General features: G+C 36.3%; 1 pseudogene; it reads left to right on the forward strand.

Moving 5' to 3' along the window:
* Positions 1–4,648: 4,648 nt before the first annotated feature.
* Positions 4,649–5,037, forward strand: LOC110207752 (small ribosomal subunit protein uS8 pseudogene; annotated as a pseudogene).
* The last annotated feature ends 8,081 nt before the right edge of the window (positions 5,038–13,118 follow it).

Raw genomic sequence — 13,118 nt, forward strand, 5'->3', positions numbered from 1 at the left:
ATTACTGGCAAGGATGGGGGGCAATTGGGAGAGGTTGGATGGGGAGTCAAAATATGGAGACTGGCATCATCTGAACAGATAGATAGATAGATAGATAGATAGATAGATAGATAGACAGATATTTCAGTGGAGAAAAAAAATTAAGGGAAAAATTATATCTAGCTGCTTCCAAAACTTAGAGGTGTAACTCCAAATTTTCTCCCTTCAACATTACTATTTTATTCTAAAACTTGAAAGGGAAGTTCAGGGTAAGCCTTTGGCTAAATTGAGAAATAGGTAAATACTGTCTTTGATAACCATCACACACACACACACACACACACACCACACATTCACATACACAAAAGAAAACACACACACACACATTCCTCCACCTATTTTTAGACCAATGGGAAAGGGTTGTTTTTTTTCCTTTTCTTGATGCAGTGAGAAATGACAGGATACTGAAGAGTGGTTGTATATATAAAAATAGAAATAAAGGGACAAAACTGAGATACAATTCAAAAGAGAATAGGACAGAATGGCTAACTGGCTGCAAGGACTGAGAGTAATGAAAGAATTAAAAATGGCTCTGAGCTCAAGCATGCCTGACTAGAAGAACAATGATATTGAAATCATGAATGATAATGGATATTGGCATACCCCCAATTAGGCATCAGATATGCACCCTACCAGGAGACTTTTCTGTGACATCTTAAAAAAGCAATGAATCAACTAATATACCCAAAATTTCAGGAAACTTGGAAAATCAATAAGAAACACTTTTTGGCCAGGAAAACCCTTTTGAATCCCTCATTTTGCACTAAAGTGATGACCTATATGACCTCCTATGTGGCTAAAATGATAGGAGCTTGTTGCTTTTAAACTTTCATCTTTCTCTGAACATTCACCCATTGTCTAGAATAACTCTCTTTGAAAATGAGACTCTTTAGTAAAAATTTTCTATTGCTGTTGATGTTAATGAACATGACTATTACAGGGGTAGGTTTTACTTGCTCATTCCCACTTATCTAAGGACTTAGATAAGTCCTACTATTTATTAAAAGCCCAGATAAAATCCCATCTCCTCTGTGAACTCTACAATCAGCTTAATTGAAAATCCCCATCCCACCCCCCTTCTAACAGTGGTACTCTCTCCTGCATTCATTTGCCATTATGGTGACATATGGTATGTCACCATATATATTCTTTACCTTCCCAGATAGAAAGCAAACTGCCCAAGCTAAGGGAAAATGTCAAATGCCTCTTTAGACACCTTTCACCTGGACCAATGACTTATACATTGTAGGTATACAATATGTTTTGGCTGCTAACACTGTCACCTGAAAATTGACAAGTATTCAGCATGCTTTATAATGCACTCAGTGCATTATATGACAAGGCCTTTTCTCTTTCAAGGAGAAGCCTTTAATGTATTTTTATTTATCTCCAGTGAAATTTTGTTTTAAATTAATTTCCTAGGTTTGAAAAGTCATTATTTGTGTCTTGGTTCATGTAGACAAAAGTAAAAGAAAGGAAATAGTAGGAAATTCTGTTGCGTTGTGTCTTAGTGTTTAAAAAATTACTCCATAAGGGAGAGTGTCTTTTGAGTTCCTATGAATTACTGCATATATTTATTGCTAGAAGTGGACATATATCAGTTTGGTATACAGTTAAGACTATTTAGAATTGGGGGGACAAAGCAGTGACTTGCTTGAGCTCTCCCCCAAACCCTCCAAATAACCTGTAAAAAATGGCTCTAAATAAATTCAAGAGCAGCAGAACTCACAAAAAGACAGAATGAAACAAATTTCCAGCCGAAGACAACCTGGAAGGTCAGCAGGAAAGGTCTATTGCGCCAGGATGGGAGAGAAGCACAGCTCAATGAAGACCAGGCCTCAGGGGACTGAATCATGGGCAGCTCTGTTGGTTTCCAGACTTCTCAATGCACAATTGCCAAAGACAACTTAGAAGGTCAGTGGGAAAGGTATATCAACCCCAGGGAGAGAGGAGCTCCTTCTAACTCCAGTCCTGGCACAGACCAGGGGCAGCGAGTGCTTACAGAGTTCTCAGACAACAGACCAAGGGAGGATCAAGCAGCTGATCAGAAAGAGATTGCAGGGATCTCTTTGCTGGTGCTGAGGCAGGAGTCTCTTGCTTTGCCAGTGCTTGGATCTGGGTCACAGTTCTGGGGAGCAGTACTGGGGCAAGGAGCACTGGCATGTTGGAGCTTGTGGTGGAGGTACAGAGAAAATCCCCCTCACAGTTCCAAGGCAGAAAAGAGTGCTTGTGGTCAATCACAGACCAGAGCACAGGCCAGGAAAGGAGTAAACACCTCACCTTTGATCATGCCACCTTGAAAGAACTGAAAATTTAGAGGTCCCTAAAGGTATCTCCAAATATACTTGCACAAAACCCCCGAGGTTTGAGACAGTACATTCTCCACATTGGAAACAGACACCTACCTTAACAAAGAGTTTGAAAGTCAAATAATTGGTTGAGTCCCAAGCAAATAGCACAAAAAAAAAATAAAAACCTCAGACTATAGAATCTTATTTCGGTGACAAAAAAGATCAAAACATACAATCAGAAGAAGACAACAAAGTCAAGGCACCTACCTCCAAAGCCTCCAAGAAAAATATGAATCAGTCCCATGCCATGGAAGGACTCAAAAAGGATTTTGAGAAGTAAGTAAGAGAAGTAGAGGAAAAACTGGGAAGAGAAATGAGAGTGATGCAAGAAAATCATGAAAAACAAGTCAATAGCTTGCTAGAGGAAACCCAAAACAATATTGAAGAAAATAACACCTTAAAAAATAGCCTAACCCAAATGGCAAAAGAGGTCCAAAAAGCCAATAAGGAGAAGAATGCCTTCAAAAGCATAACTGGCCAAATGAAAAAGGAAGTCCAAAAGCTTACTGAAGGAAATACTTCCTTAAAATTTGAATGGAGCAAATGGAAGCTAGTGACTTTATGAGAAAACAAGAAATTGTAAAACAAAACCAAAGGAATGAAAAAATAGAAGACAATGTCTAATATCTCATTGGAAAAACAACTGACCTGGAAAATAGATCCAGGAGAGAGAATTTAAAAATTATTGGACTACCTGAAACCTATGTTCAAAAAAAAGAGCCTAGACATCATCTTTCAAGAAATCATCAAGGAAAGCTGCCCTGATATTCTAGAACCAGAGGGCAAAATATAAATTGAAAGAATCCAATCACCATTTGAAAGAGATCCCCAAAGGAAAACTACTAGGAATATTGTAGACAAATTTCAGAGTTCCCAGAACAAGAAGAAAATATTGCAAGCAGCCAGAAAAAGACAATTCCAGTATTGTGGAAACACAATCAGGATAACCCAATATTGAGTACCTTCTACATTAAGGGACTGGAGGTCTTGGCATATAATATTCTGGAGATCAAAGGAGATAGGATTACAACCAAGAACCACTTACAGAGCAAAACTGAGTATAATCCTTCAGGGGGAAAAAATGGGCATTCAGTGAAATAGAGGACTTTCAAACATTCTTGATGAAAAGACCAGAGCTGAATAGAAAATTTTACTTTCAAATACAAGACTCAAGAGAAGCATGAAAAGGTAAACAGGAAAGAGAAATCATAAGGGACTAATTGAAGTTGATCTGTTTACATTCCTACATGGAAAGATGATATTTGTAACTCATGAGACCTTTGTCAGTATTAGGGCAGTTGGAGAGAAAAATATATATGGATAGATAGATAGATAGATAGATAGATAGATAGATAGATAGATAGATAGATACAAAAATAGATAGATGATACAAAAGCAGTTGAAGATGAAGGAGTGATATCTAAAAAGTAAAATTAAGGGGTAAAAGAGGATTATATTGGGAGGAGAAAGGGAGAGGTAGAATGGAGTAAATTATCTCACATAAAACACAAAAGAAAAAGGTTTTACAGTGGAAGGGAAGTGGAGGAAGGTGAGAGGGAATGAGTGAATCTTATTCTTATCGGATTTGGCTTCAGGAGGGAATAGTATAAACACTCAAGTAAACACGGAAATCTATCTTACCCTACAAGAAAATACTGCAGAAGGAGACAAAAGGAGGGATGACAGAAGGGAGGGCAGATTGGGGAGGGAGTAATCAGAAATAAACACTTCTTAGGATGGACAGGGTCAAAAGAGAGGATAGAACAAATGTGGGTTGGGATAGGATGAAGGTAAATATAGCTAGTTTTTCCCAACATGACTGGTATAAAGTGTTTTGCGTTACTACACCTGTATAACCTGCATCAAGTAACTTACCTTCTCAACGAGGGTAGGTGGCAAGGGAGGAAGAAAGAGAATTTGAAAGTCGAAGTTTAAAAACAAGTGTTAAAAATTGTTTTTGTATGCAATGGGGAAATAAGATATACAGGCAATGGAATACAGAAATCTATCCGGCCCTAGAGGAAAATAGAAGGAGAAGGGAATAAGATAAGGGCAAGGAGTGACAGAAGGGAGGGCAGATTAGGGGAAGGGGTATTCAGAATCTATGCCATCTTGGGGTGAGGGAGGGGCAAAAAAAAATTAGAATTAAGGAACATTTCTTTTTTTCTTTTTTTTTTTTGTGCTGCTCCAACATTACTTTTTTAATCTCTAAAAATTCTCCAGCATAGCTCTTTCCGCCATCTTGCAGCGCCACCACCATGGTAAGCATGAACGTCCTGGCAGATGCTCTCAAAAGCATCAACAATGCAGAAAAGTGAGGAAAACACCAGGTTCTCATGAGGCCATGCTCTAAAGTAATTGTCTGGTTCTTAACTGTGATGATGAAGCATGGTTACATTAGCGAATTTGAGATCATTGATGATCACAGATCAGGAAAAATTGTGAACCTCACAGCAGATTAAACAAGTGTGGTATAATCAGCCCCATATTTGATGTTCAATTGAAAGATCTGGAAAAGTGGCAGAATAATCTGCCACCATCCTGTCAGTTTGGGTTCATCGTGCTTACAACTTCAGCTGGCATCATGGACCATGAGGAAGCAAGATGAAAACACACAGGAGGAAAAATCCTGGGATTCTTTTTTTAAGGGTGTAACACATACATACAAATAAAAATGCTCCAGCAGAAAAAAAAATTTTAAAAATTAAAAAAAAAATAAAAATTCTGTAGTATATTTGCTCTTATTGCTGAATATCACTAAGACAAAATATTCCAATACTAGACAGTCATCACTAGGAAATAAATTTCTAAGTAGCATACAATGCCAATATGTTTCTGTATAAGCTGTTTTCATACAAAACTACCCCAATACATTTGACAGAGTTAAATAATACAATTATATATGATGCAGTAATAGCAGGAGAGGAGGGAAGAAGAGAGAGATGGTTTTAGTTAGATGAGATTAGAAATGGCAGGGCCAATAAAGCAGAAAGATAGAGAAAGCCTGTTACAGATGTCAGCAGTTACTGCAGAAAAAGCCCTTGTACCCACAGGGATGATTTTGTGTTAAGTAACAGTGAAGAGATAAATGGATTCCATGTATCTTGGACATAACAATTTCGTTGCTGGACTTTCAAAATGTGAGGTTGAGGAGGCTGAAACTAAGGTAATTGAGTTGACAAAAATAAAGTTTGAGGTAAAGAGAAAAATGAGAATAGCTTGAAAAGCAAATTTATATGACTGACAATACAACCTTACATTTATATAAGGCTTATATTTTTCACAGGTCATAGTGGATACAGTGCCAGACCTGGAGTCAGCAAGACATGTTCCTGAGTTCAAATTTGACCTTAGACACTTACTACCTTGTATGACCCTGGGCAACTCATTTAACTCTGTTTACCTCAGTCTTCTCATGTGTAAAATGAGCTGGAGAAGGAAATGAAAACTCACTCCAGTATTTTTGCCAAGAAAACTATGAAGAGGGTCATGAAAAGTTAGACATGGTGGAAAAACAACTGAGAACAACAATTTTTCTTTTTTTATTAATTTATTTTGACTTATCAACAATTACTTCCATAAGCTTTTCAGTTTTAATCTTTTCTCCCCCTCCCTCCCCACCTCGTTTCCCAATACATAATGCAATCTGATATTGGCTAGAGATATAAATTCCTATTAATCATATTTTCACATTAGTGACATTGTAAGGGAAGAAATAGAACCAATAGCAGAAATCACAAGAAAGAGAAAACAAAACAAAACAGAAGAAAAAATAGTAAATGACATGCTTCGATCTGCAATCAAACTCCATAGTTCTTTCTTTGGATGTGGATAGCATTTTCCACATAGCCTTTGGAGATGTCTCAGATCCTTGCATTGCTGAGAAGGGCTAAGTCTCTCAACATTAGCCTTCACACAATATGGCTGTTACTGTGTACAACATTCTCCTGGTGCTGCTCCCTTCACTCAGCATTAATCCATACAATTCTTTCCAGGTTTTTCTGAAGTCTGCCATTAATCATTTCTTATAGCACAATAGTATTCTATTACATTCATATACCACAACTTGTTCAGCCATTACTAATTGATGGGCATCCTCTCAATTTCCAATTCTTTGACACCACAAAAAGAGCTGCTATAAATATTTTTGTATATGTGGGTCCTTTTCCCATTTGTGGGATCTCTTTGGGATACAGACTTAGAAGTGCTATTGCTGGGTTAAATGGTATGCACATTTTTATAGCCCTATGGGCATAGTTCCAAATTACTCTCCAAAATGGTTGGATTATTTCACAATTCCAGCAACAATGCATTGGTAATAATTATATTTTCACTCTGTTTCACTGTGCTTTTGTCTATCCTTAATTTTCTTCCAGAAAAAAAAATACAACACTACAATATATGACAGGTATTTTTAGGTCCATTTCACAGATGAAGGAAGTGAAAACCTGCAAAATTTCACATTAGTTGCAAAACTGGTAATACATTTCAAGTCTTTTGTGAACCAGTTCTTCTATAATATAACAGAACCTCTCTTCTTTACCAGATCCAGGAAGGTTAGGGATACAAATCTTACTTGGATATCATGCTACTATTATTATCTTTGTTCCTCAATTTACCATTCCACCCATCCTGGTGGCTATATTTCCTGGGTTGAAGAATGGAGTAAAACAAAATGGTCTAAACCTTGAAGTCTCTTTCAATACTACTGCCTTACGAGATTAGAGTTCTTGCTGGCATCTTCCAGTGATAAGACGACATAAGAGTTTCTCCAAAGTGATCTACTACGTGGTTCATCAGGAAAAGGCAAAACCACATAATTTATCCTTAAGGCCTTAATTATTTTTGCCTTGTATCTACATCAGATACACAGTATCTCTGTGTTATTAAAGTTGTACAAAAGTGGAATCAATTTGACTCCCTTAGAGGGAAGGGGAGTGGTTAGATCTTCACTAATGAAGAAACAGAAGTTTTATGACCCTGTATAGAAGATGCTGTAGAATGGATTCTTGATTTTAGTAAGAATAAACTAGCTGATATCTAAGGTTTCTTCCATTTTTCAGTGTATAGTTCTGTGATTGGTTTAAATGCTGCCATAATAATATAACTGTGCCAAACTTTCCCAGGAGGACCTTATGTTCTGGCTCTTTCCCAAACTTTAATCTATTGCCGTTGACTGCTAAAAGTGGTCTTCTTAAGTGGTCCATTCTATATAGCCACTACTTTCCACTAAATGACTTTTTAAATCCCCACCTCCTCCCACCTTTCTCATGAAGTCTTCACAATTCTTTATCATCCTCTTTAAAATTATTATATGGGCCGTTAATGTTGCACTTAGAATGTGACCTTTTTTTAACCTGTTTTCACATGTATATGTCTCATTTTCACAATTTGTTTTTAAGCTTAGTATCAAGAACCATGTCAGAATTTTTTGTACCCAATGTCTAACATAGTCACATAATCATCCCATCTCATCTTTGAAAGGGACAACAGAGGAGAAAAAGTGTCCATTTAATAAGTAGATAGTCAACAAATGTTGTTTGTTGTTGATACTGTAAGAATGATCAAAGCCTTCCTCTGGCTTTACTGGCCATGACTGCCTATGATAGGTAACGAATATGACGATATATGGAAGAAAAAATTATATTGCCTGATAGAATAGATTTTGTGTCTGAAGTTTTTCTTTGTTTACTAACCTGTTTAAGAGATCCAATGGCCTTTTAACTAAGAAACTGGAGAACCCTGAAACAAAGAGCTGCTCCCTACTTAGTGGTTATTGGGTAAATAGTCCTTATAGATATAAAGACCCAGGCACAGTGTAGCCTTCAGAGACTAAAGCAGTAAATTTCTGATAGAGAAACTAAACTGTTTTGACTAGGGATTTGCGTTAAAAAAAAAATGAGTGAACCCAAGGGTATTAGCTAACTTGTAGGATCCACAGTGCACTTTGAGTTGGGGACAGGATGAATTCTGCCAGGGATTGCACTGTTATGTGGTTTTTCTATCACTAAGGCCCTAGAACCATAAGGATCAATCTTGAAAAAAAAAAAGGTGATTTTTTTTTCTACAGACAGTATTTAGAAAATTAATTTTCTGGTATTCCAAGTCATATAATTTGATTTAAGATAACTTTTGTGGTGTCAAATTCTTAAGACTTCACCATTTTTCAGCAGCTTTCTCATCCTTGAAGATAACTACACCTTTGCAATCTTTTGATTCTGAAGATGTTTCCTCCCCTGTGGACTTCTCCAGCTGTTGAGTTCCTACAAGAACCACTTTTTGAGAAAATGCCATGGTCAGTCAAGCTCATCCCTTCATGATCACCTCTCTCACCTCTGTTCTTAACTCTAGATTTCTTCACCATGGCCCTGTGCAGGTACCTCAGCCCCTCACTTTTTTCCCATTCATTAGCCTTCTTTTATCTATTGCCTTTTCCATTACAATGCAAGTTCTCCAAGGACATAACCTTTCTTTCTTGTTTGTACTTGTATTTCCAATTCTTAGTCCAGTGTCTGGCACATAAATGTTGAATAAATCCTTGTTGACTTCTAGCTTAAGTACTCATATCTATTGAATTACTGTGTCCATTTTGGTCGTATAAGATGACATGAGTAATATGGCCGTTGCATTCTTAGAGCACCAAAGAGTTTCACTTCTTCTAGAGCCAAACAATAAATAGAGTATTTGAAAACCATATCTGCTGACTGCATGACAAAAAAAAAAAAAAACTATTCAGAGAATTCTGTGAGATGTTACAAATACTTTGGAGAAATATGAAATATTTACTAAATAATATGAAAAAGACAAAATCCTTTTTCTCCCTGTACTTCACTTCAGTTAGACTATTCTAAAATCCCTGGTGAATTAAATTTTTAGAATGCCCTTAGAAAATGACCACTAGGCTTTACATTGTGTACAAGAATATCATATGGGGAGTCAAAATTCTATTCATGAAAAGAGGAATAACAGAAGATTGATTTCACTACTGAATGGAGAAAAAGACATTTGTGAGGAAAGAAGCAGCTACAGATGATGATAGGCTTGCATACTTCCCACTGCATACTGCCAGTACAGAATCTACTACACCACAGGTGAATGATAGGATTAAATTTGAAATTTTCTTGGCAAAGGCTCCATTTATCCTTAGGAAAGAATCATAAGAAGCTTGAGTCAGTTATGTGACTGAAGTGCCATTGTGTGGTCAGCCACCTGAATTGGGAAGGAAAAAAAAAAGAAGCTGAGTTTCTGGAAATCCATAATGAAACAGTTTTGGGAATTGTGAAGAGTCAGAAGACTGTAAAGCTTGAAATCAAATGGCAAAAAAAAAAAAGAAAGAAAGAAAATCTCATAAACCCTTGGCAGTGGAGGAACACCATAGCAAGTGACTGCTACTTTTATCCATACTTGTTATATGAAAGGGGGGAAAAAGCCCTCTCACTCAGTAATATGCACGCAAAATGTACTATAGACATTGGGTACCGATGGCAACAAAAGATGATGAGGTTAGTGAAATCAGACTGGAGAAAGAGTGTAAAGGCACAGGACACCACCACAAGAGCTTAGGTCATCCTTAATTAGTCCTGAGTTAAAATACAAGCAAATAAATTTTGATCACTTGCTACAAGTTTGCATAGGATTCTAAGGCATTAAACAGACATTTAACTCTTTTAGGGCAGCTAGGTGTCCCAGTGAATAGAGTGCCAAGCTACAGTCAGGAAAACCTGAGTTCAAATCCAGACTCAGACCCTTGCTAGTTACATGACCTTGAGCAAGTCACTTAACCCTGTTTGCCTCAGTTTCTCCTTCTGTAAAGTCAGCTGGAGAAGAAAACTGCAAACTACTCCAGTATCTTTGCTGAGAAAACAGCAGATGGGGTTATGAAGAATTGCACATGACTGAAATGACTCAACAACAACAACAACAAAATTGTTCTTATATAAGGGCCACAGAAGCAAGGCAAGGGAACATTACTAACTTTTCTGACTCAAAAGCAAAGTTTTTTTTTTTAATATGCTGTTAAATTAAACTGTAGAGATACCAGTTCAACATAGAGTAGCAAGGGGCCAGAGTAGCAGAGGTCATGGCAGTCTGGCACAACCAACAGAAAATTGTCTTAGATGAATACACACACACATGTGTGTGTCACAGATATATATGTATGTGTATATATATATATATATATATATATATATATGTATATGTATATATATAATGTAGATACATATATGTAGATAGACATAGATATAGATATAAATATAGATATAGATATAGATATAGATAGATATATACACATGTAATTTGTGTATATATAATGTAGGCATATACACATATGTCAAGTACATTAAATTGGCAAATACACAATTGGCTAAATGGAAATTTACCTCCATAGAACTATGGTCATGAAACAATGATAAGTCAAGGAACATGAGATCACCACAAAGGGTGTAAATCTAACCTCTTAACCAACTATTTATGAGTCTGTTCCATTTGCATATTGAGGTCTAATGAAGAATTGACCAAAAGAAAAAAAAAAGAAATGTACAGAGTGCCCTGCTATGCTAGACAGTAAATCACGTCATCATTATGCTCCAATAATTTCATTAGTAGCATTTTTGGAAGAAATATTTTATTTCCTATAAAAATACTAGGATTCTATAGATAGTGACATGAACTATTTCTACATGAGCTATATCAGAGTCAGCTTGAAGTTGCATTGAGTCATTATTGTCAGGAAAAAAGTGTATACCTGGACCTGTGTTCAGACCTGAGGACCATTTCAGAACTGGCACTCTTGATTAGAAACATGCATACATCACTCACTACGTTACCAATGCATTAATACAAGTAGATGATCAATAACTGAATGCCTTGACCACCTATTAGCATATGTAGAAATTTAACAGAAGATACAGGAAAATTATGTCAAAGAACATGACAAAGACACTGAATTATCCAACTCAGAAGTAGATCCAGAGGAGTATGACTTTTATCATTCTCTATTGCCTGAAAAGTCAAATGATTAGTTTGGAAGATCAGCAAGAAGCCTGACATGTTATCTCATCACAAGGCCAAATGTCCTCAAGGACTAACTTACAGATTTTACTTTACTTACTTGCAAACCTTTTCAAGATTGAATTCCTTATATATGATGGAAAATCTCAAAGACCAGCTGGAAGAATTGCTGACCAATGAAATTTGTCTTATATTAAACCTAACTAGATTAACTACTCTGGTTTTGTTAACTCTGTGAAATTCTAATTTCTGTACACTTTATTATAACAACAGACATTTGGTTATACTCCATACAATTGACTATAAATTTTTCATCAAGGGGACGTCAAAAGGGTGAGCTTATGGCTTTTTTGACTTTTCTGGATAAATTTGCATATGAAAAGGTGAGAATGAAACTGGATGTAGTTTTATGTTTTTTTCTAGACAATTTGTACCTTCTAGAAATATTAGTTAGCTGATAAGAAGCTGCAGTGTGTTTGTAAAAGCTTAGTGCACAGGGCCAAGACCCTCGTATTTGAAGTGAAATAATTTCTAGTCTAGTCAGATTTGGTGGATAGAAAACAGACAGGAGAAAAAAAAAAAAACCTGAGCAAACCTCCACCCACCACTTTACTACGTTTGGTGCTGGTTCTATTGCTTTAGGTCACTGAAAAGACCCATAGGAGATAATTTTTGGCAACTGGGCCTCACCAAAAGCCTTTCTAAAAAGGCTATTTTTTAAAATAAAAATCACACAAAATCCACTCCTCTAATGTGTGAGAAATAAGATTATAAACTGAGCATTTCAGCTAAAGGGAAAAAAAAAAAACAGAAGCAGAGAGAAAGAAGCATGTAGTAGGGAAGGCTCCACAGAAGACTATGTGTCCTGCTGACAAGACTCCAAAGCAGTAGCATCTGGTGAAGATCAGTGGGAAGCAGGACCAATAGAAGTAGCCCAGTGACTTCGTCAAAAGACATAAATACCCTTGTAGCATCAGAAAGAAATGCATCATGTGTTATACTCATGTGCCACATGCATTTTGCCTGTATGCCAGCCACTCTAACACATGGGCTCTGTCTACACCTATTCCCTACATATGAAATTACAAATCCTATTATGATTGGAACATATGCATTATACTATATCAAACATAAGCATCTATCTTCAAGAATCATAGGTAAAGAATTACATGTCTTATCTGACTGAAAAAATTCTCTTAAGCAGAATATACGTATCTTTATATTCTTCAGTTTTATCAAAAGTTTGTGAAGAATAAATTTTATAAAAATGAATGTTTTTAATTCTCCTCTTTCTACCTTCCTTTCCTTGGCCATATCCAGGGTACAGAAAGGCATTTTAAAATGTAGTCTTTTTCTTAGTTACAGACTTTATGCCCAAAGACCTATATAGCAGAATGATAAACAGTATTCTTTTTAACAGCTCTCATTATTGTATTCACAGGTTGAGGTTTCATTTGCATGTATTTTCTTTGTGTGCTGTTGTCAGAGGAGAGATGGATGTTAGACAACTTGAAGACACCTTTCATGCTCATTTTTTTCTAGGAATCTTTATCTCTTCCATGATAGCAGTAAAGATATAGAGTAAATGAAGGGAAATCTATGTTCCTCCAAACATTTTTTTTTACCCTGAACATGTATTTTTTCATCATGTGAAAATTTTAAACCAAATGGACACCTAAAAGCAACATTCACAACATAGTAGTTTATCCTTTTAAA

This window comes from Phascolarctos cinereus, unplaced genomic scaffold (genome assembly GCF_003287225.1).
Source record: "Phascolarctos cinereus isolate Bilbo 61053 unplaced genomic scaffold, phaCin_HiC Scaffold_4;HRSCAF=312, whole genome shotgun sequence".
Taxonomy (NCBI): Eukaryota; Metazoa; Chordata; class Mammalia; order Diprotodontia; family Phascolarctidae; genus Phascolarctos; species Phascolarctos cinereus.